Genomic DNA, 27,758 nt, shown 5'->3' on the forward strand with positions numbered 1-27,758 from the left:
TGAGGATGTGCCTGCAACCAAGGTACATGCCCTTGACCGGAATCGAACCCGGGACCCTTCAGTCCGCAGGCCGACGCTCTATCCACTGAGCCAAACCGGTTTCGGCTACTTGAAGTTTTTTAAAGATTCCGTTTCCTAGCTTCATACAGACCTACTAGAGTAAAATGTGTATTTTTTTAATGGAGAAAATGTTTATTATAAAATCCACTCTTATAAAACACTGCATTTCTGCAACCCAACTTTGGGATTTCTACATTGTTAAGCAAATGAGTCTTATGGTAGAAATAACATCTGACATCCTTGATTCTTATTTTAAAATTAAACATTAGATTAAGAGTATTCATGTTAATAACTCCTTTTCATTTCAATGCCGTTATTTCTAAGATTAATTTTTTTAGTTCATTTTCAAATCCACTTGCTTCTTACAGTCTTGTTTCATATGGTTTCAGTATTTCCAGTTGTTTCGTATAGAGTCTATGCTCATTTACTGACTCTTTCCCTACTGTTGATTTGTGTTCTTTTATGGCTTGTTATGTTTTCACATTAAGCTCTGTGAGTTTTTTTACTGGACATCAATGTTATGAGTGTGAGGCCATCCCTATAGGCTGGCTTTACTTGCCAAGGAGTTCTATTTCCCTGTGCATAGATAGCTCTGTTCTATCTCTAAAACCTTCTGTGACCATAGAGGTCTTTGTTCGCAGCCATTTAAGCCAATGCTCTCTAATATTTTAAAGCTTCATTTTTTTTGTTTTGTTTTTAATACCTTGGTTTAGAGCTTGGCCATTTATAGTTATTGTTTTTTCATATGCATGCTGCTAAATCCAAATGGGGATTTCCCTGATCAATTTAACATACTATATTGACTTCAGTTTGGCTTGAGTCTAAGATGCTGTCCTATTTGCTAGATATTTTCTTATATTCCTGCATGTGGGTATTTTGGAGGAAAACTATCTAAGGTAAATTTACTTAGAATTTCTGTGTATCAGGGAAAAGTTAATTTTTATAAATTCAAATATAAAATTTATTCCCACAGAGAAATACTTTATGAATTTAAGTATTCATAAAGATTAAAATAAAATAGCTTTTGAAAAAGCTCACTATATACTTTAGACTGAATAAACTAAATGAGAATGTTTTAGGTCAGTGGTTGGCAAACTCATTAGTCAACAGAGCCAAATATCTACAGTACGACGATTGAAATTTCTTTTGAGAGCTGAAAACTGACTTCTGCGCATGGGCCACAAAGTTTCAATCGCACTGTACATGTGCGCCTGCACGTGGTATTTTGTGGAAGAGCCACACTCAAGGGGCCAAAGAGCCGCAAGTGGCTCACGAGCCACAGTTTGCTGACCACTGTTCTAGGTGCTTGGAACAGACACATCAATAGACATGTTAAGACCAGCTTGCATTTCAAGTCATAAAACCTGAAATACTTTTTAAAATAATTATATCCAGTGTTTGCTCTCTTTGAAGTGACCATCTTACTAAAAAAAAAAAAAAAAAAAAAAATGGTTACCGAAGTGACTGGATAGTCATATCAAGTTTTCATGCCGGCCTATTTTTTGTACATGTTTATGGATTGTGCATATAATGCAGAAGGACTTCACAAAAAGTTGTGGCTTTCCCAGGATTTCCCACAAGTCTGATCCTGAAGTCCTGAACTTCTGTCCATGTAAGCTTCAAAATATAGCCTTACCTGAGTGATTCAAGTAGCAGTATAGATGCTTATATAACACTTGAGCTAATATTAAAGCAGTTTCTATGGTTTGTGATCCATACATCATCTTCTGAACATTACTACTTTATACATAGTAATGGAATCCATCTTCAATTTCTTCTCTCACTTTTTCTCTTCCTTTTGGGTTTCCTTGCTGTGGCCTGTGGCCTGAGGTCACCAGTTCCTTGGGTACAATCAAAACACTTTAGTCATGGCTGCATTGAAGAGCATATTGGTTTGACTGGCCTATCTTCATCATCTCTTAACCTACTAAAAATATTATGCAAATGTTATGCAGTTTCTGTTTTATTACACTGGGCTCCCTCTCTCTTGAGGGTTTCTTTCTTTGTTTGCAAGTTACATATATCATATTCTAGAATCAATTATGTTCCATTTGTGCTTAAGACAGTTCTGAGCAGCAACTTTATTTATTCCTTTTTGTCTAGTATCATAGATAAGTGACACTTGTGAATCTGTCAGGTAGTACCTCCTTAGCATGCTGTTGAAAGAATCAATAGGCACCCAGACAGTTTCATCTATAGAAAAAGAGGATGTGCAGAGTTTCAGCACAGCATTCATCATAGCTTAAGTTTCTGTCTGTGTCATTGAGGTATCTACCTACTCCTTTTTATCTGTGACTTCCCAGGGCATGAAAAAGATTCAGAAGTGGATTCTAGTGCACCTGGCTGTAAGTGGTAAGTGTGGTTATGGAATATGTCCCCAGGAAAACCAGAATCACTCCTACGATCCATGTGACAAAGCTTACTGGGCTCTGAGTAGTAGCCTCCTACCGCCCCTTCTAAAGCATGATGGGAAAGGGATTCGAAGTCACTTTTTAGAACCTATAGCATCTTCTTCACACATAGAGGAATTAGACTTGGTAACAGAGGTGCTGCTGTGGCTTGGATTTAAGAAAAGCCCAGAATCAGTATCCAGTTCTTCAAAAAAAACAAGAGACTTCCATTGGAGCAAAACCTTCTTGTGTAGCCAAAGACACTAACTTTATCTCACCAAATATATTATTATCAAGGTCATATACAAGATCTTGGCTTCTGCCTTCCATCTGATGGTAAACAAGTGGAAGAAATCCTGTCAACTTAGTTGTAGGATGGGTGAGTTCAGGAGTGGTGGTAGGAGAATTTAACTGCAGAAATGATTCTTTTGGCTGTGGCGTCCTTGCTACTGGACCTCTTCTAAATGTATTGTCAGGACACAGCAACATGGCCTCGTGGAGGTGCACACCTTGACTTACAGCCTGGCTAAAATTATCCTTTAAAGTGCTAAAGAATTCATGCCATCTTTGATACTTCCTGAACAGGAGTATCTCCCAGTGAGGTGCTCCACAGCTTTCCAGCTGTGATGAAAACAACTGAAATGAGTCTTCCAAGGAGACAGATGTGTCAGACCAGTTAGATGTCTCTCATTTATAGATTCAGTGTTTTTTTCTGCCTCCAACTCAGGTTTATCTGTGATTGTATTTTCATCTTCATTCTTCTGCTGTGGTGACTTTCGCTTCTGGGCTGACACTGCTCATTTTCCTCCTACTGGGAACTGCGACCCATAGCTCTTAGTACCTCATTCTCCTCACTCTTACATCCATCAGCTGGAATAAGGTACTTGAGCCATAGGTTTAGGTTTCTCCTGTGCCTTTCTCCTCCCCAATGACCAAAGAACTCCTTGGTTCAAGTCATATCACCTGGAGCTAAAATGCCTACCTTTCAGGGTTGTTTTGAGGTGTTCATGAGCAATCTACAACATGCAGCAAACACTCCTATGCAAATTATCTCAAGGGCAGCACTTTAACTGGAAATAACTGGTAAAGAATTCACAAGGAAGTGATTTACAAGAAAACAAATTCTGCCTGTAAACAATTAGTCCTGATGCAAGGCTGTTTGTTCACTTCTCAGAAAGTCATATGGGCCTGGTGAAAGCTGTAAGCCCAGGTCCCCTTTGATCTGACTAATTATAGTGAAGCATGAAAAAAATGTTAATTGCTTCTTAGTTCTTGGTTCCTGCTTTCCTTAGCATCATGCTTCTCTGCCCTGATTCACTTAAGCTTTTAAGCACATGGTTGATGCCTCTTCAGAAACTCCATGACCACAGTAAGAGTAAAGTCCCACCCAGTTTGCACTCTTCATGTAGGTAAATGAAAGAGAGTAGTAAACAATTAACCATGTTCTCCTCCTGCTTTTGTGTTTTTGTGAAATGCCCAATTAATCATCCTTCATGGTGGTAATATGGTTGAGAATTTCCTAGATAGAGCCTATGGGAGGCCTTAATATATTTTGTAGGAAAACTATTCATAATTGTCTGGGGGAGAGGAAATGAGGCTATTTTAGCCCAGTGTCCAATTTGTTTTAATGCACAAACTTTCTAAAATTTGAGTTTTAATTGAATTAGGCTGAAGGAAAAAAATCATTTTCTGATATAATGAAATAAATATGGGTTGTTCAAATGAAGGCAGTCTTAAACATTGTAATATAACAGAGTAATAGAATGAGACATTGAAAAGGATAATATTAGAGGTCAGTACTATAATGAAAGGTATCTTCATAAATGAGATATTGTGGCTGAGTTGAAAGAATCCTGGACTGCAAATCAGAAGACTATTGACTTCCTGTTGCTAACCAGTAATAACAGAATTTACTGAGCACTTATTATGTGCTGAACATTGTGAGAAGCAATTCACTTTTAATCCTTATCTGTGATGTATGTAAGTTTATTATTGCGTCATGCTATATATTAGGGAATGGAAGCTTAGGGAGAGTAAGAAATTTGCCTAATCAAGGCCATCCAGCAACATGGAAGATCTAGAATAGTAACCTATTCTGTGTGACCACAGAATTCATACTTAGAGCCTTGTGCTCTATTGCCTCATATTATAACTTTTCATGGTCATAGAAAGGCAGAGATGGAGTGCTGTATCTAGACCTCAATGATCGTGCTCTTCTGGAAAATAGGGTAGAGAGAAGGGACATGCTTCCAGGGCAATGGTTTCAAACTGGTCCTCAACCCAGAGCATCAGCATCACTTTGGAAGTACACATTCTTACAACCTGCCCTAGATGTACTGAAAAACAAGCTCTGGAGGTAAGACCCAGGAATCTGAGTTTTCCTTAGCTTTTCAGGTGATTCTGGTATTCACCTGAGTTTGAGAAATACTGGTCTTGAGGACATAATCTAAATTTATTGGCCAACTTGAGTTTAAAAATGCATATTGAGTATTATACCAAATGTTGAGCTTGGTTTTGGTAACCATGTTTAATTTGTTTTGAAATTTCAGTTAATATTAAAATAGGTATCGAAATTTTTAGTTTTCAAAAAGAGAATCATAAATTTTAAAAGTTTTGAGAACACTCATTATACAATTCATGGGTCTTATGACATTTATAATTTAATTAAGGAAACTAAGTAATTAGTTGAGAAAATCACATTAACCTATCATCAGGTGTGTCAGGGAAGAGGAAGTTCCACCAACCCCCAACTCCTCTTGAGTTCTTATGGCTGAACCAATAGTAAAATTGACACAAGACCAGAGAAAACCAATTTAATTCATGTACATGGAAGACATAAATGATGTTCAGGGAGAAATGATGAACCAGCCAGCGTATTATACTTTTTAGAAAATGAAACAATAAGTTTGTGATTAAGGGACTGGACAAAGAAGCTTATGTTTGGCTGCATGTTATTAAAGAATCTAAACAGACATAGGGCTTGTGGTAATAAATTAGTAAAGAGTGACAAAGCTTGTTTATACAGGCTTTTTGGCCTTGGATTCTCTAACTCTAACCCCCTTGGAGCAAGGAGGGCATCTTTCACAGGGGATATTTATTTTCTGCATTTAAGGAGATAAGGGAGGGTCAATGTGTCCTTCTTGCACTGGCTGCTTATCAAGTAATTTTAATTCAAAGTAATCAATATGCCATTATGGGATATTTGGGGACAGCCTGCCCTGAGCCTTGACAGGTGCATACTAATGGAATATAGGAAATGAAAAAGTGCCTATGAGAAGTAGAATGAAGAATTTGGATGAGTTTTAAAAACAGCATTTAAATATGCAAAATATATATATATATATATATATATATATATATATATATATATATTTTGCAAAAGGAGATGATAAGGGATTTTGAGGGCAGCACTGTGTCAGGACTGGGGGGTCAAGGGAGAGAGAAACTGGCACATCTAGAGATAAAGGGACCAAATTGTAAAGAGGAGAATTTGGAAAGAAAGAATGGACCAGTTTGGATTTTGAGGAAACAGTGTGAAAATCCTGAGCAAAACAGCACATTAGACAAGCTTTCAAGTAAAAATGTCATGTCAGAAGTGTGTGTGATTTGTATCAGCCAGGATCATTTCAGCTTCAAGGAACTAAAAAGAATTTATTGGCTCATTTCACTGAAGTTCAAGTCTTTGGGCCTGCTGTGGATTCTCCCCTTCTTGCCATCTCTGTATCAGAGCTCCTTTCTCAGGGAGATACCCTTCTTATGACAAAAATCTGGAAACCATAAGCTTCAGGCCTACATAAACTTCTCAGAAACCCAGGGGATGTCTTAGAATTGAGCTTTGGGTTTAGATATGCTAGACCAGATCCATGTCTCTCTTGGAAGGGGGTGAATAGAGCCATTGACACCTGAACCTCCTGGACTGAAAGTGAGAGTGGGGTGGTTCCACTCACTGTACTTTCCAATACCTGGAAGTGTAGGTATTGGAAAGGGGTGCCTAAGTCCTGGGTTGCAAAAACATTGAAGTGAGGAAGAATAGAGAAAAGAAGATAAGCAAAGAGGCTGTTGCCCAGATCCAGGTACAGACTGATGAAGGCCTGACTTGGAGTCATTTCTGCATAACCAGTGAGGACAAACTTCAACCACCATTGTAAAGAAATAATTACCCTGAGTTTTCAAAGAAACATTCCTCATTGTCATGCTTGGAGTATAGGAAAGATATTGGTTTGTGCACTTAATAGTCATGGTGAAGTTAAGTTTGAAGAAACTGCGAGCCTCACATTTCACCACGGGAGGTTTTGGAGTTGCTAGTGAGAGATCCAGGAGGCACTGTCCATCCTACAGCCTGAGATATAAACTTCAGACATTTGCTCCCTGTATCCTTCATCCTTGAATTCTTAGCACAAAGTTGGCAGGGCTTCTGTGCCTTTCTGTTTCCTTTGTTAAACTAGATATTTTAGGGCTTGTGTATCCCTCCCAATGTAGCTAGCTATAAGCATTGAGAGCCAGGCTCTGTTTTGGACTTCCTAACCATAGCCTCACACTCTAATTTCTCAGAATTTCATTCTCTACTGATTTTCTCTCCTTCATTTTAACCCTTGAAATAAATAAATCTCAGGAGGAAAGGTGGCTTTCTAAAATTAAAAATATCCTGATACCCCCTGTCTATATGTAGATGGAAAATGTGCAAAACTTTGGAACATGACTAACCCCTATTAGCTAGGTTGACCCCACAGGGTAGGTGCTTATAAATGCTCTTTATCTTAATGAAGCGTTTGACTGAGAAACACAGTTTTCAGCTCATTCTTAATTGGACAATAGATAACTCTGATCTTGGGAAAGTCACTTTTCCTCTGTAGGTTTTAATTAAGAACCAGACTACCTACCTGCTGTGGAATGGTTTGAGAAGAATCTCTAAAAACATTTGGAAAATAAAGTGATACTAAAATGTTAAACGCGCCATAGGTTAATCAAAGTTTCAGAGTAAAATGGAAATGTTCAATGGTTTATAATTGATAAAACTCTAGGTGGGGTTGATTTATCCTGGTTCACTGAAGAAGCTTTCACTGTAGCTGAGAAGAGCAAAGCTTTACAAGAGCAAAGCTTTGTGTATGAGCACTAAAATCAGGCAGTGTTTTCACTAGAGTATTAATTATGGTATGAGTGGGAATTAAACTTCACAGAAAGAGAAGATGACATCAGAGTTATTAAATTGAAAAGATTGCCACTCAAGTCAAATCAGATGTTATTACTATCATCTCTGGCACTCTCAACACTATAAAGAGAGTGGAGAAAATAAGCCCTAAGTTAAACAGCTGGGTGCTTCTCCTCCATTTTTGGGATTGTTGTCATTATATCAGAAGATTAAATATGAAATCAAAGCAGAAAGTCTTATCACTGATTGACTCCTATAAAAATATTAAAAACTTAATAGTCCCAAATGAACGACATCTAATTGCACAAGAGAAGTAACTTACGCTAGTAAATTTGAACCAAGATTTCTGAAAATGTACCCTTTGCTCTCCTAAGAGGTTTGTTCCTCATGCAACTGTAGCATGAGAATATCTCTCGGGATGACATGAAATTCTTTACCAGGAATTTGGTACAGTTCCTGTAAATAGGAGTGTTCTCTCTTAATTTCTCTTCCTTGATCATGGTGAAGTTAGTAGAGCCCATGTATCTAGAATAAACTCAGCTCTTTCAGACCTCTCTCACCTTGACCTTTTCTTCTCCATAGTCTCAGTCAGTGCCAGTAACTGAAGCCCTTGTGGTTTAGTGATCACCAATTTCCTACCTCACTTTTGCTCCACATTACCATAAATCCTGACATCATGACCCAGTCTGCCTTTTGAGGATACTTCAGTAAGTGGGAGTTTGGATTAAAGCCCATTAGTAGATTTGGAAAGTAGTTTACTTGTCAAGATGATGACGATCTATCACTAAATTCATACTTCCCCCTGAAGGTTAGTTGTTCAATTTTTCTGGCTCTGCAATTTAAAGCCAGCAGTTAGACTTGAGATAGGCCTTTGAATTTTAGATTGGGGAGTGTTAGGATTTCAGTTAGTACAGAGGTTTTCTGTGGCCACCTGCAGCCTGCACACCAGAAATGCTGGCAATGCTATGGCCTTTGCTTCTGTGGACTGCGCTACACTCAGGGTTTCCTGGGAAGTAATAACCCTATTTCACGCTGTCCTGTCATTGGAAATGCCTGTGGAATGAGTGACATCTGGATCTCTATGGTAGCCAACAGGGCAACTGTTTTCTAAAATGGAATATAATTAGCCTTTTCATTAATAACAGATTGCCTGCCTTCCTGTGGTGATTATATTCAATCTAGACTCATGAAGATACGCTCTTTGATATGTTCTCTACTGGTGAGTTACCCAGTCTGTTTTGTGCAGGAGCAGTGTTTTTCTTTGTCATTCAGACAGTTGGTCTTTCTCTGCATTTGGGAGGTGTAAATGCCACTGCACACATGTGTTTTAAAGTGGTGGTTCTGAAAGAGCCTTCTTTAGGGTCTGTTATATCACATTTCATAATGCTAGTCTTATCAAGGTATCAAGGAATTGAGTTGGCTGAGCTCTCCATCTTTATCTCTTTCCCTCTACTCTCCCCTTTCCATAGAGTTATTATTCATTAAACTAGTGACCCAGTGCACAAAATTCATGCACATTAAAAGGGGATTAATTAGAGAAAATAATTTAATATTGCTATTTGCTCTTTCTCTATAATAGAAGTGTCAGAAATGAAAGAAAATTAGTAAAATGTATATGAAAACCTTCCTCCTGTCAGAGACTGGAGCACACCATGGGACCCAGAGTCAAGTCCCCACCCACCCACCCACCCACATGCACCTCAAAATCACGTGAGACCCAGACCCGGCCGCCCCACCCCCCCATTGGGCTAGATCCAGACCTGGCCAGTCCCACCATTGTCAAGCCCTGCCAGGCAGGGGGCATAGACTCAGGTCCCCTGGCAGTGCCAGGATGGAGGGCGTTGCCTGAGGTCCCCTGTCAAGCCCCGCCGGGTGGGGGATGCGGTCTGAGGTCCCCTGGCCTGGTTCCAGGGTGGGGGGCGTGGCCTGAGTTCCTCCGACCCAGCACTGGGGGTGCACCTTGAGGTCCCCCGTCAAGCCCCAGTGGGTGGGGGGCATGGCCTGAGGTCCCCTATCAAGCCCAGCCAGGCAGGGGGCACAGCCTCAGGTCCCCTAGCTCAGTGCTGGGGCTGGGGGTGTGGCCTGAGGTCCCCTGTCAAGCCCCACAGGGGCGAGGGAGGGCGTAGCCCCAGGTTCCTGCTGATTGCTCCTTATGAGAACTTGGCCTCAGCTGTGGGTGCAGCCATCTTTGTGACGGAGTGATGGTCAATTAGCATATTCCCTCTTTATTAGATAGGACAGTGGTTGGCAAACCATGGCTAGCCAGCCACATGCGGCTCTTTGGCCCCTTGAGTGTGGCTCTTCCACAAAATACCACGTGCGGGCGCGCACGTACAGTGCGATTGAAACTTCGTGGCCCATGCCAGAAGTCAGTTTTCGGCTCTCAAAAGAAATTTCAATCTTTGTACTATTGATATTTGGCTCTGTTGACTAATGAGTTTGCCGACCACTGAGATAGGATATGTATCATGTACCAACCACTTTATAGTCATTATCTTATTTTACCTATACTTTTGCCCTGAGAGGTTTTCTTCATTGGCTTTAGATGAAGAAACTGAAGCTCAGAAAAGTAAAATAATTCCCAAGATCACCTAGCTGGTAAGCAATTGATCCAGTATTTTAATTCCAGGTCAGTTGGGTTCCTGAAGCCTGAACTCTTTCCACAGCACTACTGGTCTTAACATTGGCTATGTAACAGTATAACCTGGTGAGTTACCAAAAAAAATTCTGAATTACATTTACAAGCTCCTCATATCTCAGCCCAAGCTTCTTGCCTGGCACTTAGTTGACACATTATATATATTAATTTGATGCCCAGCAGTTTTGAAAGGCAGTAAGCAATTTATAATATTTGGGTCATGGAGTGACCATATAAACATATCCCAATATGATTGTTGAAAGGAGATGCATCCTTGCTTCTTGTAGTACCACAACTCTTCTCTCTTTAGTCCTAACTTCTAAAATGAGCATAATTTCTTTTTTTAAAATTTTATTTTATTGTTTAAAGTATTACATATAGTAGTACATATATCTCCTTTATTCCCCCCATAGACCTTCTCCCAGCCTTCCCTTCCCCCTGTCGCATGCCCTCATTCCACCCCCCCGTGTCTTGTGTCCATTGGCTGTGCTTATATGCATGCATACAAGTCCTTTGGTTGATCTCTTTCCCCACCCCTCACCAACACTCCCCAGCCTTCACGCTGTAATTTGACAGTCTGTTCGGTGCTTTATTGCCTCTGTGTCTATCGTTTTGTTCATCAGGTTATAATGTTCTTTATTTTCCATAAATGAGTGAGATCATGGGGTATTTTTCTTTCATTGCCTGGCTTATTTCACTTAACATAATGCTCTCCAGGTCCATCCATGCTGCTGCAAATGGTAAGAATTCGTTCTTTTTTATAGCAGCATAGTATTCCATTGTGTAGATGTACCATAGTTTTCTAATCCACTCATCTGCTGATGGGCATTTAGGCTGTTTCCAAATCTTAGCTATGGTGAATTGTGCTGCTATGAACTTAGGGGTGCATATATCCTTTCTGATTGGTGTTTCTGCTTTCTTGGGATATATTCCTAGAAGTGGGATTACTGGGTCAAATGGGAGTTCCATTTTTAGTTTTTTGTTCTCCACAGTGGCTGCACCAGTCTGCATTCCCACCAGCAGTGCACGAGGGTTCCTTTTTCCCCACAACTTCCCCAGCACTTATCATTTGTTGATTTGTTGATGATTGCCATTCTGACAGGTGTGAGATGGTACCACATTGTCGTTTTGATTTGCATCTCTTGGATAATTAGTGACTTTGAGCTTGTTTTCATATGCCTCTTGGCCTTCCTTCTGTCTTCTTTCGAAAAGATTCTATTTAGGTCCGTTGCCCATTTTTTTATTGGATCATTTATCTTCCTTTTATTAAGTTGTATAAGTTCCCTGTAGATGTTGGAGATTAAACCTTTATCAGTGATAACATTTGCAAATATGTTCTCCCATACAGTGTGCTTTCTTGTTGTTTTGTTGATGGTTTCTTTTGCTGTGCAAACGCTTTTTATTTTGATGTAGTCCCATTTGTTTATTTTGTCTTTAGCTTCCATTGCCGTAGAAGTGGTATCGGTGAAGAAACTGCTTCAGCATATGTCTGAGATTTCTCTGCATGTGGATTCCTCTAGTATGTTTATGGTTTCCCATCTTATGTTTAAGTCCTTTACCCATTTTGAGTTTATTTTTGTGTATGGTGTAAGTTGGTGATCTAGCTTCATTTTTTTGCATGTATCTGTCCAATTATCCCAACACCATTTATTGAAGAGACTGTCTTGACTCCATTGTATGTTCATGCCTCCTTTGTCAAATATTAATTGAGCATAGTGGCTTGGGTCAATATCTGGGTTCTCTATTCTATTCCATTGGTCTATATGTCTGTTCTTGTGCCAGTACCAGGCTGTTTTGAGAACAGTAGCTTTGTAATACAGCTTGTAATCTGGTATTGAGATCCCACCTACTTTGTTCTTCTTTCTCAGGATTGCTGTGGCTATTCAGGGTCTTTTTTAATTCCAGATGAATTTTTGGAGAGTTCTTTCTAGATCTGTGAAATATGCCGTTGGCATTTTAATGGGGAGTGCATTGAATCTATAGATTGCTTTGGGTAGTATGGACATTTTGATGATGTTGATTCTACCAATCCATGAACATGGTATGTTCTTCCATCTGTTTACGTCTTCCTCTATCTCTTTTTTCAGTGTCCTGTAGTTTTCCGCTTATAGGTCTTTTACATCCTTGGTTAAGTTTATTCCTAGGTATCTTAATTTTTTTGGTGCGATGGTAAATGGGATTGCTTTTTTAGTCTCTCTTTCTGTAAGTTCATTATTGGTATATAGAAATGCCATAGATTTCTTGGCGTTAATTTTGTATCCTGCTACATTGCCGAATTCATTTATTAAGTCTAATAGTTTTTTGATGGAGTCTTTTGGGTTTTTTATGTACAATATCATGTCCTCTGCATATAAGGACAGCTTTACTTCTTCTTTTCCAATTTGGATGCCTTTTATTTCTTCCCCTTGTCTAATTGCAATGGCTAATACTTGCAGTATTATGTTGAACAGGAGTGGTGAGAGTGGGCATCCCTGTCTTGTTCCTGTTTTTAGGAGAAATGGTTTTAGTTTTTGCCCATTGAGGATGATGTTGGCTGTGGGTTTATCATATATGGCTTTTATTATGTTGAGGTATGATCCTTCTATTCCTACCTTGCTGAGAGTTTTTATCAAGAAAGGGTGTTGGATTTTGTCAAATGCTTTTTCTGCATCAATTGATATTGTCAAATGCTTTTTCTGCATCAATTGATATTGTCAAATGCTTTTTCTGCATCTATTGACATGGCTATGTGATTTTTATCTCTCAATTTGTTTATGTGTTGTATCACATTTATTGACTTGCAGATATTGTACCATCCTTGCATCCCCAGGATAAATCCTACTTGGTCATGGTGTATGATCTTTCTGATGTATTGCTGGATCTGATTTGCTAGAATTTTGTTGAGGATTTTGGCATCTATGTTCATGAGGGATATTGGCCTGTAATTCTCTCTCATTGTGTTGTCTTTATCTGGTTTTGGTATTAGGGTGATGCTGGCTTCATAGAAAGACCTTGGAAGTGTTCCTTCCTCTTAAATTTTTTTGGAATAGTCTGAGGAAAATAGGTTTAGTTCTTCCTTGAATGTTCGGTAAAACTCCCCTGTGAAGCTGTCTGGCCCTGGGCTTTTGTTTGCTGGAAGCTTTTTGATGACTGCTTCAATTTCTTCCATAGTTATTGCCCTATTGAGATGTTTACATTCTTCCTGATTGAGTTCTGGAAGGTTGTATTTTTCTAGGAATATGTCCATTTCCTCCAGGTTGTCCAGTTTTTTGGAATAGAGTTGCTCATAGTATTTTTTAACAATCTTTGTATTTCGGTGGGGTCTGTTGTTATTTCTCCTCTTTCATTTCTGATTTTGTTTATTTGGGTCCTCTCTCTTTGCTTCTTGGTAAGCCTGGCTAGAGGTTCATCAATCTTGTTTATCCTTTCAAAGAATCAGTTCTTGGTTTCATTAATCTTTTGTATTGTTTTTTTTGGTCTCAATGTCATTTATCTCTGCTCTGATCTTTATTATTTCCTTCCTTCTGCTTACACTGGGCTTCTCTTGTTGCTCTCTTTCTAACTCTTTGAGTTGTAGGGTTAGGTAATTTATTACCATTGTTTCTTGTTTTTTGCAGTAGGCATGTAGAGTTATGAACTTCCCTCTCAAGACTGCTTTCGCTGTGTCCCATAGATTTTGGATTGTTGTGTTTTCATTGTCGTTTGTTGCCATGATGTTTTTTATTTCTTCCTTGATCTCTCTGGTAACCCAGTCATTGTTTAATCGCATGCTATTTAGTCTCCATTTGTTTGATTTTTTTGGATTGTTTTTATTGTAGTTGATTTCCAGTTTTTTGCCATTGTGATCTGAGAAGATGCTTGATATGATTTCTATCTTCTTGAATTTGAAGAGACTTTGCCTGTGCCCCAATATATGGTTTATCTTAGAAAATGACCCATGTGCACTTGAGAAGAATGTATATTCTGTGGCTTTGGGTTGAAATGGTCTGAACATGTCAATTAATTCCATCTGGTCTAGTGAGTCATTTAGGATTGATGTTTCTTTGCTGATTTTTTGTTTAAAGGATTTTTCCAATGGTGATAGTGGGGTATGAAAGTCCCCTACTATGATTGTATTGCTGTCAATTTCTCCCTTGTAATCCTCCAGGAGTTTTTTTTTTTTTTTATGTATTTGGGTGCTCTAGTGTTGGGTGCATATATGTTTACCAGAGTTATTTCTTCTTGTTGGATTGCTTCCTTTAGTATTATGAAGTGGCCTTCCTTATCTCTTTTTATGTCCTTCACTTTGAGATCTAATTTGTCAGATATAAGTATTGCTACTCCAGTTTTTTTTTTTTCATTTCCATTTGCCTGAAAAACCTTTTCCATCTCTTCACCATCAGTCTGTGTGCATCTTTTTTTCTGAGGTGGATTTCCTGTAGACAGCAGATATATGGGTCATGTTTTCTTATCCACTCAGTTACTCTATGTCTTTTGATTGGGGCATTTAATCCATTTGCATTTAAAGTTATTATTGATAGGTACTTGTTTGCTGCCATTTTTATTCTTTACCCCTGTGTTCCTTCTTCACTTCCTATTTCTTCTTTTTACAGCAGACCCTTCAGCATTTCTTGCATTGCTGGTTTGGTGCTAACAAACTCCCTCAGTCCTTTTTTGTCTGTGAAGCTCCTGATTCCACTTTCAATTTTGAATGATAGCCTTGCTGGGTATAGTATTCTTGGATTCAATCCCTTTCTTTGCATCACTTTGTATATTTCATTCCATTCCCTTCTGGCTTGGTGTGTTTCTGTTGAGAAATCAGTTGATATTCAAATAGGAGATCCCTTGTAGGTAACTTTCTGTCTCTCTCTGGCAGCCTTTAAGATTCTTACTTTGTCGTTGGTGTTTGCCAATTTAATTATGTGTCTTGGTGTCGGTCTTTTGGGGTTCAACTTGTTTGGGACTCTATGTACTCCTTGGACTTGCATAGTTTTTTTCTTGCCAATATGAGGGAAGTTTTCTGTCATTATTTCTTCAAACAGGTTTTTAATTCCTTGCTTCTCTTCCTCTCATTCTGGTACTCCTATTATGTGAATGTTGTTTAGTTTTGTGTTGTCCCAAAGCTCCCTTAGGCTCTCCTCTTGCTTTTTAAGCCTTCTTTCCAGTTGCTCCTGTGTTTGTGTGTTTTTTCCTACCTTGTCTTCTCATTCGCTGATGTGGTCCTCAGCCTCTTCTAGTCTACTGTTTAAGCCTTCCATCGTGTTCTTTATTGCAGCTATGTTGTTCTTCATCTCCTCTTGGTTCCTTTTCATGTTGGTGACATTCTCATTCAGCTCCTTATAGTTCTTATTGAATTGTGTGTATTTGTCATTGAGTTTTGTGTATTTGTCATCCAGCTGTTTAAACATCCTTATAACCATTACTCTGAATTCTTTCTCTGATATGCTGCTAGCCTCAATGTCATTTAACTCCCCTTCTGGTGATTCCTCTTTTTCTTTCCTTTGGGGATTGCTTTTTTGTTTTCCCATGTTTTCCTGTAATGTTTTAATTGTAGATCCAATTGGTTTGATACTCAGGTTCTTTTGGGGATGGTGCTACTGGTGTGATCTCTCTGGTCTCCTGGGCTTGGTGGTCTAGTGTAGCTCCCTCCTTGAACAATTTGGGTTCTCTTGATGTAGGCCTGTGAGCTGGAAAGGTACAACTGCGTTGTCTAGAAGTCAGCAGCCATGGAGGGGGGTGTCCCAATTTTTGCTGTCTTGCACCCTTGATTGAAATGGCATGTGTCCAGTGGGGACTCACAGTGGCACCCAGGAACCGTCTGTTGGCGTGATGGGTCTCAGGAGGCCTGCGTTCTAGAATGGCATGACTGTGGTGTCCAGAGTTCTATAGTTGTGGGGTGGGCAGACTCAGCTTTTGCTGCTGCATCTGTGGTGGATATGCACACACTTCCAGTGGAGGATCACAGGGGCACCCGCAGTGTGTTTGCCAGCGAGGGGCACTGAAGTACTCAGACGGGCCCTGGCACTGAAGCTGCATAATTGAGGCATCTGTGTGGAGGTATCCAGGATGAGTGAATTCAGAATTTCTACTGCCAGGGGAGTGCATCCCTGTTTGTCCACGTACACACCCAGCAAGGACTCATAGCAGCTCCCACAAGCACCCTGTGGATAGATGGGTTCAGGGTGCCTGTCCGTTGGAAATGCGTGCTGCATTTGCCTGCACAGAGCTCTGACGCTCTTTGAGGGGCCCTGACGCTGAAGTTAAGCAGCTGGGGTGTACATGGGCAGTTATTCAGGAGGAAGAAGATCAGAATTTCTACTGTGGGGCAATGCATCCTTGTCTGTACAGAATCACACCCAGCAGGGGCTCAAAGCAGCTCCCCAGAGGACTCTGTGGGTATATGGGCTCAGGGTGCCTGCCCTTTGGAAATGTGTGCATCTGCGGCGGTGAGTTTGCTGGCACAGAGCTCTGATGCACTTTGAGGGGCCCTGGCGCTGAAGTTACACAGCTCGGGTGTCTGCGGGCAGTTATTCAGGCAGAGGAAATTCAGAATTTGTACTGCGGGGCAGCGCGCCCTTGTCTGTACAGAATCACACCAGCGGGGGCTCCCAGTGGCTCTCAGGTGCTGCCTATGGAGTGGTGTGCCCTGGATGCCTGCAGGGCTGGAAACATGGAAAGAAAGTGGTGTCTGGAGTTCTGCCACTGGGGAGGGGGAAGATGCACTTACTGCTGCGGGAACGGTGCACCTTTGGAGTAGCAGAATTTTGCTGGAGTGGCTGCTGGGTCGCAGGCAGTGTCAAAGTCCTGTCTGGGTGGTGGTACTGATGAGTTCCTAAAAAAGGCCGTTCTCCCCTTCAAGATGGCGTGGGCTCCATGCTGGAGTCCCTCAGTCCAGTGAGTGCTCACAGCGGTGGTAGTCTCTCCTTGTCCAAGAGAGCCTGGTCTGCCAGTCCCTGTTGTTCCTGCAAGATTTAACTGTGCCTTACTCACTCACACACACACCACACACATCCACACACTCTCCTTTCATACCCTCACTCACTCACTTCCTCTCCCTCACCTCTGTCCTGCCAGCTGCCATCTTTTCTCCTTGAGCGTAATTTCTCTTTATGTCCATAAGTGAAATGTTTTGATCACTCAACAAATGCTTTGAGAAATATAAAATGCAATACAAATGAAAGGTATTATTATAAAAAATAAAATTATAAGAGAACTATCATATATGAATGACTAGATTCACTTAATCCTGTTAAATAAAATCATAGGTCAAAGTGTAAGAGCTTTTAAGCTGAGAATACAGCTTTGTAAAGAGGTTCTGGGAGACTCAACACCCTAAATTCTGAAGAGATCCATTAACTTGAGATATATTTTTATGTTAATAAAATATGTTGCAAGGTCTTGAGGCAACACAGTGAAAGTACTTGGAAAATAGACTTTTGCCTGTTTGATCTTCAATATCTGTTTCTAAAGGCCTATTTTCCTTTAAGTCTGAAAGTTGATTGAATTCAACTGCTCTCCATTGCTTTCTTTTACCAACAAATATGAATGTGAAATGGGAAAATGGAGTGCAGTCATTTCATGTTCTAACTTAATACCTAAGGATGATATATGGAGTGTAATGGCATGACAGTTCATAGTCTCATGATAAGTGACTTTCCTGTGTCTAGCCCACATGATTAGTGTTAATAAAAATAGAAAATTCTGAACTAGTTAATTGGAAAAGGAATGCCCTTAGTCTCAGTCAGAAAAACATTTATTTTGGTACAGTGCCTTCCTTATGAGTAGCACTGAAAGATAGCTAGGACTAGTAATAGTCCTGCAAGTGGTAACAATAGCTTTTAAGACCAAAGTGTTTTCGCCACACTTATTGCCTCTTCACGTGGGTAGTTGTTTCAGTACTGTGGTCATGACTACAAACAAATGCCACATGCCCAGTATATTTGAGTGGTGTTATGAGGGACTCTTTGCAGAATTCCCTACATGAGACCTGAGACTATTTGACACGGTAACATAATGATTTTTCTTTTTAATGAAGTTAACATTCTATCACTATAGCTTACTGTTTTAAGCAAAGTCACCAAGTCCTTGTGCTCCTCTCAGATCAGAACATGCACTGTGCTAACCTCCCTGTTAAATCTGTTTGATTAGAAATCACACTTGCATTTCTATATAGGAATAGGGAAAATCTTGTCTCATGGTCTCCTAAATACCTCAGGGAGTTGTTCTTGGATAGCACCATGGGCCATGATGTCTTCCCTGAGGACAGCAGTGACAGCATCAGAACACCCGATAGTCTTCACCACTACACTTATATGGCCTCCCTAACAGACAATAATATGTACTATAGAACTTTAGATATGTGGAAATGTTGGGATGGAAGCAAATATAATTATTTTTTATTTTCTCAGCCAAGGAACCACTGTTAACATTTTGCTATATGCTTCCCAGGCCTGCTCTCCCTCACCCCCCTGTTTCTATGCATAGGTTTTGGTTTTAGTTTAAAAACTGGTGATTATATTACTTATTTAATGTGATATGTTATGTTTCTTACTAACTTTTATAGGTATTTTCTATTTTATTTCACATTTTATTAAACAGCTTTTATATTTTACTAGAGGCCCAATGCACGAAACTCGTGCAAGAGTAAGCCTTCCTTCCCCTGGCTGCCAGCACCAGCCTTCCTCTGGCACCCAGGACCTGGGCTTTCTTTGCAGCCCTGGCTTCATCCGGAAGCTCATCTGGAAGGATGTCCAGTCTAATTAGCATATTATTCTTTTATTATTATAGATAATATTCATATAACATAATTTATAATTCTTTCATTATTTGATGTTAAAGCCTTTTAGTAGTCTTGCTCAATTGTAAATAATTATTTAATGCACAAGATTAAAGAATTAATTTGAGAATTATTTCCTTAAGACATTTTCATAGTAGCAGAGTTACTAGGTCAAGACTATAAATAGTTTAAGTTTCTTGATACAAATTGTCGATAGTTATATAAATTATGGCATTTTCAGATGGTAGGCTCTTATGCAGCTATTAAAATTATTTTTAGAAGAATGCTGACATTGTTTATGTTATAAATATTTATCTAATTTTGAAAAAGGTTTATATATATATGGTACAGAAAAAAGATATAAAGGAAATATTACACTATATTAACTGTAAACACCTTTGGTTATAGAATTATAGGGAACTTTTATTTTCTCTTTGTTATTTTAATACATTCTAAGGATTCTATAAGAAATTTATATTGCTTTTATAATCAGAAAATTATTTTCTAAAAACATTAAACTAAATGTATGATGGTGTTAGGGTCCCATAATCTTTTAGCTTTTTTAAAGCTCATGAGCAAAAATAACACTAACAATTTCACTAAGAAAGTGAAACTTCGATTCTTTCAGCTGTTCAGTTCATATACTCTAGAATCTTGATATTTGGAGCAACCAGGGAATGATGCTATAGAGGAAGATCATTTTCTATCTTCACCTGTTAAGACATTTGCCTAAATTCAGTTTTCCTTTAAATGGTGAGCTCTAAATTGCACACACATAATACATTCATTCATTAACTCATTTATTTATTCACTGAGAGTTGAATGAACTTGTGGCTCCTCAATTAAACACACACACACACACATTATTCAGCTATTTCTTCATTGCCAAATGACATCCAGACTCCTTGGGCAGGCCCTCTGTAACACCTCCACCACCTCCCTTTGAGGACTTATCTATGGCTTCAGTTAGCTCCAAGCTTTAACTGCTTTTTCTTGCCTCTGAGTTACCCTTTATGCTAACCCATCTGTCAGAAATGTCCCTCATTGCCCCGACTATGAATCACTTCAAGTGTCAACTCTACCATGGATCTTTCTTTAAATCCCCAATCAGAAGTTATTTTCTTTGCTTATGGCTCAAAAGTTGTAACACCCACATGGCATTAGGCATAACATTTATTGTATTTCTTGCTCATCCTCTTTTACCTCTTCCAGGATGTAAGTCTTAGAGTAGTTTAAATGTGCCATGGTAGGACTCACAAATTTTTGTTGACTAAATTTAGAGGCACACAGTAGTCTCTATCTTTATTTTAATGGCACCATTTGAGTGCATTAGATATCAGAGTGACCCTTATTCTAGTGAGTTTATTTTCCATTTTAGAGAGCTAATATTTTGTTCATATGCCTGATATAATTGGAAATACTGGGATTTGATACTGATCTTTTATAGGATTTCCAGGGAAATCAGGGATCATTAAATACTGAAAAGAATCACATTAACAAAAATTTCTAAAACCAAATAAGTAGGAATGAGTAACTCTAATTGCAGCATTACTGACTACTTACAGTATCTGTGTCCTTTCCCTTAACACTTCAGCAAATCGGCCACCCAGCATCATTTTTCCAGAGTGAAAATGGAGTTAACACAGAAACTGAGACACCTGAGAAATACCCTTCCACTGGCAAAACTAGGACTGTCTCTCTTTTGGGCATCCTATAAGCCTTATTAATTCATGCACTCAGAGTCTATGATCCTGTCTAACCTGCTTTGTTTCCCTACCAGGTAAATGAACTCAGTCTCTACTTCATTTGTACTTGTATTGCAACTCTGTCCTCTTTATTGAGGGCATAAAAAAAATATGCCTAAACAATTCTTGTGTCCTTTGGGATCAGTGAATAAAAAGGAAAAGGGTAGAAGGAGAAGCCAAATCCCCCACAGGATCCTCTGTATTCTATTATTATATCTTTCTTTTTTGTTAGCTATTATTTCTTTATTTTTTGTCTCTAGCTTTCCAGCTTCTGGGACAGAAACAGCAGTTAGGATTTTATTTAAATTGGTGCTTACTTTTAATTTCATGTTTGCTACTTTCCTGTTAATGTGGACTGTTTTGTTTTTGTTTTCATTTTTGTGGATCTCAAAATAGAAATTTATACTTTATTTCAGCTCTCCAAAGGTTGTATAGAAAATCAGAGTCAGCGATTCAAAAAATAAATAAATAAACAAATCATAGCAGATTTCTTCATTCCTTTATATAGCTTTTAAATAAACATGCATATGAAAATTCATGGAATCATATTATTATACATATATTTTAAGGCCAATAGAGAGCTGAGAGATTATCACGGTCAACCCTTTTGAAGAAACATCAGCTTAGGGAACTGAAGTATCTTGTCCAAGGTCCCACTGCTCCTGCTTTGGGGCAGCACTGGGACCACAATTCAGATCCCCTGACTTCCAGGTCATTGCTCCAGCAAAGACATTCTTTAGCTTATGAAATAGAAGAAACTATCAGTTTTGCAAAGCAACTACTCAAGGGTTGTGCAGTAGTTTCCTAGATCTTCCAATGGTTAGCATTTAGGTCCTAATGTTATTGTTCAATGACTTTTGCACACTACTTATGATATGAACATCAACCACAAAACCCTCTGCAGCAAAGAACGTATCAGCTGTGAACATTTTGTTGGCAGACATGTTTTCATAAGAGAAGAGAGACAGGAATCTTTAAATGATTTGGGTCAGATCATGCATGAGAGTTGCAGCAAAAGGAAAAGTGAAGCCAACAGATCAAGGAAGGCATAGGAGCCACATCAACTGAACAGGTTTCCATTAAGGAAGTTTCTGTGCGCATCTTCCAAATTCATAATGAAGGACGTGGAATCTGAAGCAATATCTACGAAATCACAAGTGTTTAGTCTAAGTAGTAGGTATTGGTGACTATTTTTGAAAAATTGCACCATGATAAATATCTAAAGACTGTTTTAAAAGTAATCAGCACCATTCATTGCATGGTCTTGGATCTGAGAGCTCTATTATTGAGAGCTCATGTTACTCTTCAGGAAGTGGGAATCTAGGGACAGGTCCTAGATACTGACAGTCTTATGGGGGTCATGTGTCAGGATATATTAATTGCAATTAACAATCTATTACATCATCTAACATGACATAATTATGGCTTTATTTGGTAGAGAAGATTTTCTTCATGTGGCTACATAATAGAAGTAGAGTTTATCTAACCTGAATCTGCCTTAGACTTTTCATCTTTGATGGGAAAGAAGGACTTAATACAATAGAGAGGGAGAGAAGAGGTCATTGTGATAGTGTTAAGGGTGGGAGTGGGAAAAAGAACAAGCTGCTGGGATAAAAGGGAGAATCACTTCATCAGTTATCCATTTCCTGTTCTCAGAATCTCATTAAAATTGTCAAAGGCTCATCTTTCACTTGGATAGGTTTATAATTCTCACTAAACTGGGGTAAATAGCTAAAGCAGATAAAGAATCTTTTTTTCTTTTTATGTTACGTAAAGTCTTGCCCATAAAGTAACCTGCATGCACTTTACCATGCAAAGCCTTTGATGCAACTCTATGGACCGTATATATTAATTAATGTGGAAATTTGCTAACTGTTGTTGAATGCTTTTAAAGCATAAAAGTGCTTTCAAAGTCCAATATGATTAATTCATAAAACACTTCAATGAGGTATGTAGGTGTTGAGTCTTGTTATTGTTACTATCTTTCTTATTTCACAGTTGAACACACTAAAATGCAAGAACTTTAAGTGCTTTGCCCAGGGAACCAATAGTGCAGCTAGATCAGGACTGGAAAGTGTCAGGCTGAAAATCCTTTGTCTACTAAAAATGGAGAAATCACTCTTTTCTCTACTAAAAATTAAGCCAAAAAGGCACTATAATGTTTTGATAATTGAGACATCTCTATTCTTTTTATTTCTTGAATAATGTTGTAGAGGCATATAATATTTTCCAAACTGACTGATGGTCCATTTATCATTTTTAACAATTTTTGGAAGAAAGCTTTTTTCAGAGTGGTCCTTTTTGTCTGTGTGATGTTAAAGCTTCTCGGATTATATGCTTAGTTTCTAACAAATAGCTGGCATTTTATTTATCAGTGAGTTAACTAGATATCCTTCTTTGGCTAAAAAGGGCAAATATTCAGTTCATTGAATTGAATATTGACCCTGTGTAAGCTGTGGCTGCCTCCAAAGATTTTGTGTGAGAGTCTCTGTCATGTGCTGATTAAGTACCATTGAATGGATCATCAAGAATATTCAACCAACTTTTAGTAATCTTTCATTAACAAAGATACAATTTCAATCTTTTCTATGGCTACCAACTTGTTCTGAATCATTGAGGCAGAGTAGTCCAGTGGGGAGCTAAAATGTTTTCTCTTTTTAAGTTAGACACTCTGACAGGTTAGCATTTCTTTCTATTCTATAATAGGGGAGCAAAGTGATCCCTGCTTTTCAAGCTGGCGAGGTTGCACTTCCACTCGTAGTAACAGATTGCAATGCTTCTCTTCTTGACAAATCTATCTTTAGGGTGGAGCGAGCCACCCTGACCGCTGGGGGTAATACAGTTTACCCTCCAGCAACTACTCCCACTAGGCAAATGGAATGGATTTGTATGTATGCTACACATTTATAAGTGATAGTGCAGGGCTGCATTTTAAAAAATATTAGCTAACAGTCTATACTATACCAACTTTTGTTGGTAGCAAAAGCACTACTATTCCTACACAGCACTTGCATTGCTGCAGCTGGCCTTTCTGTAGAAACAACACTAAAACAAACAAAAATCCTCTACTAAAATGGAGACTGGAGGCTCAATCAATAGTACTTATTGAGCACGGCACAGAAGACAATGAGCAATGGCACTTCCAGGTCCTTGTCCTGCTCAAGATTCCTCCACTACCCTCCACTGGATACTTAGTTTCACTAAGAAAGAGAACAGGACCTGTAAACAGCTACACTTGACACTGAGAAAGCTGTATGGGGAGGGTCTGGAGGTCTTTCATTCAACAGTTATGCTGCCACTAACCCAACGAACTTTGTAACCTTGAGCAGGTTACACACTCCTGGGTCTGATTTCTTATCAGTAAAATAGGAATGATAATACTTAGCTTGGAAGGCTGTTGTGAGTCTAGAGACATTGTGAGGTGCCTTACATAGCTTACTTAGAACATAGCAAAAAAATACAAACTGTTATTATTACTAACTACAATAATGGCATAAGCCAGGTAAGTGCCAAATTGGTGATACAAGCATAAATGCTATTGAAGGTCAAAGCCAATTAAATTTCTTTAACTACAATACCTAATTTTTTCCCCTCTTTGTTTTTATTTTGTTATAAATTTTTGCTTATTGTTGAAAGTATTACAGATGTCCTCCTTTTTTCCCCATTGACTTATCGCCTCCCCCTTCCATCCTCTCCCAGGCCTTCAGCCCACTATTGTATGTGTCCTTGGGTTATGCATATATGCATATAAATTCTTTGGATGATCTCTTCAATCCTCCCCTCGACCCCTTCCCTTGGAGGATCTCAGTCTGTTGCATGTTCCCATGTCTCTGGATCTATTTTGTTCATCAGGTTTTTTGTTTATTAAATTCCATATATAAGTGAGATCATATGATACTTATCTTTCCCTGCTGACTTATTTCAGTTAGCATGATATTCTCCAGGTCCCTCCATGCTCTCTCAAAGGGTAAGAGATCCTTCTTTTTTACAGCTTCATAGTGTTCCATTGTGTAAATGTACCACAACTTTTTGATCCACTCATCTACTGATGGGCACTTGGGTTGTTTCCAGATCTTAGCTGTTGTAAGTAACACTGCTATGAACATAGGGATGCATAAATTCTTTCTGATTGGTGTTTCAGGCTTCTTAGGATATATTTCCAGAAGTGGGATCACTGGGTTAAATGGCAGTTCCTTTTTTAACTTTTTTAGGAAACTCCACACTGTTTTCCATAGTGGCTGTACCAATCTGCATTCCCAACAACAGTGTACTAGGGTTTCCCTTTCTCCACATCCTTGCGAGCACTTGTGGTTTGTTGGTTTATTGATGGTAGCCATTCTGGCAGATGTGAGGTGGTACCTCATTGTTCTTTTTGTGTCTCTCTAATAATTGTGACGTTGAGCATATTTTCATATGTCTCTTGGCCATTTGTATGTCCTCTTTGGAGAAATGTCTATTTAGGTCTTCTGCCCATTTTTTTGACTGGGTTGTTTGTCATTCTTTTCTTGAGTTGTATGAGTACTTTATATACTTTGTATATTAACCCCTTATCAAATGTATCATTGGCAAATATGTTCTCCCACACAGTGGGTTCACTTTTCAATTTGATGTTTATTTCTTTTGCTGTGCAGAAGCTTTTGTTTTAATGTAGTCCCATTTGTTTATTTTTCCTTTGTTTTCCTTTTCTTTTTTTATCTTTATTGTGGAGATTATTACAGATGTCCCTCTTTTTCCCGTCATAGCTCCCCTCCACCTGGTTCCCACCCCCCCAGCCCTTGCCACCCTACTGTCTGTGTCCATAGGTAATGCATACGTGCATATAAGATCTTTGTCTAATCTCTTCCCGAACCCCCCCACATCCCCTTCCCTCTGAGTATCGTCAGTCTGTTCCATTTACATGCCCCTGATTCTATGCCATTCACCAGTTTATTCTGTTCATCAGATTTTTTTACTGACTTGATTTTTAGATTCATTTGTTGATAGATATGTATTTGTTGTCACTTTGTTGTTCATAATTTTTTATCTTTACCTTTTTCTTCTTCTCCTCTTCTTAAAGAATACCCTTCAGCATTTCATATAATACTGGTTTGGTGGTGATGAACTCCTTTAGCTTTTTCTTGTCTGTGAAGCTCTTTATCTGACCTTCAATTCTAAATCATAGTTTTGCTGGGTAGAGTAATCTTGGTTATAGGTTCTTTTTTTCATCACTTTGAATATTTCTTACCACTCCCTTCTGGCCTGCATAGTTTCTGTTGAGAAATCAGCTGACAGTCATACGGGTATTCCCTTGTAGGTAACTAAACTGTGTTTCTCTTGCTGCTTTTAAGATTCTCTCTTTGTCTTTTGCCCTTGGCATTTTAATTATGATGTGTCTTGGTGTGGTCCTCTTTGGATTCCTTTTGTTTGGGGATCTCTGTGCTTCCTGGACTTGTAAGTCTATTTCTTTCACCAGGTAGTGGAAGTTTTCTGTCATTATTTCTTCAAATAGGTTTTCAATATCTTCCTCTCTCTTCTTCTGGCACCCCCATAATTCGGATGTTGGTATGCTTGAAGTTGTCCCAGAGGCTCCTTACACTCTCTTCATATTTTTTTATTGTTTTTGCTCTTCTGGTTGGATGTTTTTTGCTTTCTCATCTTTCAAATCATTGACTTGTTTCTCAGGATCCTCTAGTCTACTGTTGAATCCCTGTATATTATTCTTTATTTCAGTCAGTTAATGCTTGATTTCTAACTGGTCCTTTTCCTTTTTTTTTTTTTTTTTTTTTTTTTTTTTTTTTTTTTTTGGCATTCTCACTAAGATCCTTGAAGGTCTCACTAAGTTCCTTGGAGGTTTCTAGAAGATTCTTGAGTAACCTTATAACTGTGGTTTTGAACTCTATATCCATTAGTTTGCTTTCTTCCATTTCTTTCATTTGTGACATGTTTCTTTGTCTCCGCATTTTGGCTGCTTCCTGTGTTTGCTTCTATGTATTGGGTAGCTGCTAAGTCTCCTTGAGTTAATAGAGTGGCCTTGTATAGTAGGTGTCCTATAGAGCCCAGTGGCTCAGCCTCCCCAATCACCTGAGGTGGACACTCTTGGTGTACCCCTTTGTAGGCTGTGTTCACAATCTTGTTGTAGTTGAGCTTTGTTTGCTGTTGGTATTACTGTGGGGGAATTGACCTCCAGCCAATTGGCTATGGGGACCAGCTGCGACTACAGTGGGAGAGCTGCTATGCCGGAGACACCCTTATGGGGCAGGACTTGCTTCAGTGGGGCTTTGGTGCTCACTGAGTCTGCCCCTTGAGTGTGTCACTTATGGATGTGAAGAGTTGTAATCTGGTATGGTCTCACACTGACCACTGGGTACACTGGCTCTTGTGTCTCCAGGGAGGTGCAAAGTCAGCCACTGCCTGAGGCCACCCAGCGAGAGCTACAGAGAGATCTTCAGATTCCTCCTCTTTATATCGGGTTTGAAAGTGTCCATGCAAGGCCCACCTGTGAAGCAAGGCAGGCTGGTGCTGGTGCTGGCCTTGGGCATTTTATTGATAGGTTTGGGGCTCTCTGACCCAGTTGCAGCCTGTTTGACAGGTTTTAGGCTGAGAAAGGACAGACCATTCATATGCAAAAGCCTCTACACACAGCTTGGGTGGGGTTGTAAATTGGGTGGGGCAGGGTCTCAGGAAATCACCAGAAATGGCTGCCAGTCAGCCCAGCACCAGGGAGGTCCCAGCACGGGAACAATGACTGCTGTGAGCACCTGCATCTGGGAGAAAGCCACCCCTGAATTCCTGCCTCAATGCAGAGACAGCCCTAAGTTTTTCCCCGTATGTGTCTGGGTCCCCCAGAGCCTCGCCCAGCACTGGAGCTCAGAGCAAGTGAGAGCTTATAAATTCAGTTCGTGGTACCTACCTTTTAAAGGAGCTGTTGGGTCTCCAGCAGCCTGTATGTCACTCAGCCCCATCCTGCACTGGTTTTTACAGTCCATTGTTCTTACGGCCCATAGGGACTTCTTTCCCCAGATCTGGGACCCTAGGCTGGGGGTCTGGTGTGGGGCTGGGACTC

At 39.4% G+C, this 27,758-nt stretch overlaps 1 protein-coding gene and 1 pseudogene across 2 annotated transcripts in view; one reads left to right on the forward strand and one right to left on the reverse strand.

Moving 5' to 3' along the window:
* Positions 1 to 27,758, forward strand: part of LHFPL6 (LHFPL tetraspan subfamily member 6) — a 277,681-nt gene that overhangs the window by 107,421 nt on the left and 142,502 nt on the right. The window lies entirely within an intron of this gene.
* LOC308243288 (nuclear factor erythroid 2-related factor 3-like) lies at positions 1,803 to 27,681 on the reverse strand (annotated as a pseudogene). The gene is made up of 2 exons: positions 27,606 to 27,681; positions 1,803 to 3,243 (listed from the first exon to the last, which is right to left on the reverse strand). The product of its transcript is annotated as a nuclear factor erythroid 2-related factor 3-like (transcript).

This window comes from Plecotus auritus (genome assembly GCF_963455305.1).
Source record: "Plecotus auritus genome assembly, chromosome: 3".
NCBI lineage: Eukaryota > Metazoa > Chordata > Mammalia > Chiroptera > Vespertilionidae > Plecotus > Plecotus auritus.